Consider the following 2095-nt stretch of genomic DNA (forward strand, 5'->3'; position numbering starts at 1 on the left):
CTTAAATCTGGACAAATAGAGTAAGCAAGATCAATAACCTTTGAACATTTTTGCTCTATAGAGAAAGAAGAACAGTGGTCAGGTTCAGGCATACAGGTAACTAGGTTTAAAGTATGACAAGTTTTAAGTATTATTTCTGGCATATCTGTTAGTGTAGCCCAGTATTTAATAAGTTGGCCTCCATCATCCATTGGTGGCCTTTGGCTTCTAAGACAAATCTGGACCTGATGTGACATCATTACAGTCAAGGACTGTCCCATAGTGAGCTTTGAGGCTCTTTTATAGGAGGGCTGTTCCATGCTTAGCTAAAACATCTGTTTGCAATTGCACCTCAACAGAGGTGGCCTCTAGGATAAATATGACTAAGGGATGAAACCAATAAGACGACCTTTGAGTGGTCCAGCCTTAACAATATCCTGATTACAGAGGATCACTGGCAAGTGAGAAAACTTGTCAAAAGATAAGGGGAGTCCCTCATGGATCATTCAATCCATTCATAAAGAAAGTGGGGTCATCCATTATTTCCACAAGTCCATAGTTAATCCTATGGAGTGCGGTATGTTGGCTTTTAGACAATTTCATTATTCCAGTTATTTCATCATGTGCCATGGGGTCTGCTAATATCCCCACAAAACAGTAAGATTGACTAAAGAAGCGATTGTACAACTTCTCTGAAGTTTATCTCAAATTGTTTAGCTTAGGTAAACAAACATTTAAAGACAATCAAATCTAGAATTTAACATCCATAAAGGTGTGTTACTAAAACAATTTTTCTCTCTAAAATAACCCTCATTTCCAGAGATAGCCAAATCAGGACTAATTCACTTGTGAAACAAGTCCAGTTTTAACAAACTTGGCCTAATTATTTACATAAGCTCAGCAAGAACAGTGACTGTGATCAATAGATCTTTTAGAATCTGCTTTGCTGGAACTTTGTATAAGGAATCTCTAGGTTGAACTTTTAGTAGCCTCTTCAGGCCAGAAGCCAAGCCCTGTACTTGCCATGAGGCATGCCTGCAATGCCTTTGGGCGAATTCCTCTTCCCAAGAATGCACCTACCAAGGAGTGACATTCTTTACTCACCTGGTGGGGCTGCTGGGAACTCTGTAAGCAAGGTATCAGGCCAACAGTCCCAAGGGCCTTTATGGCTCCAGGTTTTATAAAGTCAACCTTAGTTCCTTAAAGCTGTCTGGTCATATCTGAGTCTATGCATGTCTTTCTCAAATATGACATTCCAGTCAAAGCCTTGGTAAAATAACCAGTTTCCAATTCTTTCCTGTTACAAGGAGAACAGATTCTTATTGAACTTATGCAAATGACTGATTGCCATGGAAGAAAGAATACTTACTGAGACCTTTTGGTTTCAGAAGGTTCAGATAGAGAGAAAATTTGAATGCCTTGAGCACTTTTATAAATGAGCACTTTTACATCTCTATAAGTTACAGATAACTAGGAGGAAGTATCTCTAGTCTGGAAGAGCAAACATTAGAGAGAACCAGCAATGTTCAAAGTAAGATAAAACAGTAAGAGACATAACATTATCATCTTTTAGTTCATTTAGTCCCATATTACTAATTCTGGTGAATGCGGCTTTAGTCAGTTTTGGAAATTCTTACCCATTTCAGTTTTAGGATTTTCAAGCATATCAAATATCTGTAAAAGTCCTTTATAGGAATCTCCTTGAAGATAAAACTCATTTTACCAGAGAATTAAAACAATTATAAATGACGAAAACTCAGAATGGATATGGTTAGAGCTAAAGAGACACAGGAGTTTACAATTTAGCTGCAAGGAAATCAGGTTATTTCTGTGATACATAACTTTTCCATAATCACAGTATCAAGCGATGATCTCTCAAAACGTTAAAACTTTAGGAAGTGTGTAGAATCTCTAGAATAGTTATAGCATTTTCCCAAATGTAACCCAAGGTTTATCATTGGTTCAGTAGTACTTCATGAGCAACTTCGCATACCTTTAACCTGAGTTAAAGAGGTTTACAACTTAAATCTTGTCAACATTTGCTAAAATCTTAGAAAGTTCTAAAGCACATGCCTAAATATAATTAGGGATGTTAAACACCTGATAAAACTGAACA

The sequence above is a fragment of the Mustela nivalis genome (assembly GCF_964662115.1).
Source record: "Mustela nivalis genome assembly, contig: HAP1_SCAFFOLD_503, whole genome shotgun sequence".
NCBI classification, from domain to species: domain Eukaryota; kingdom Metazoa; phylum Chordata; class Mammalia; order Carnivora; family Mustelidae; genus Mustela; species Mustela nivalis.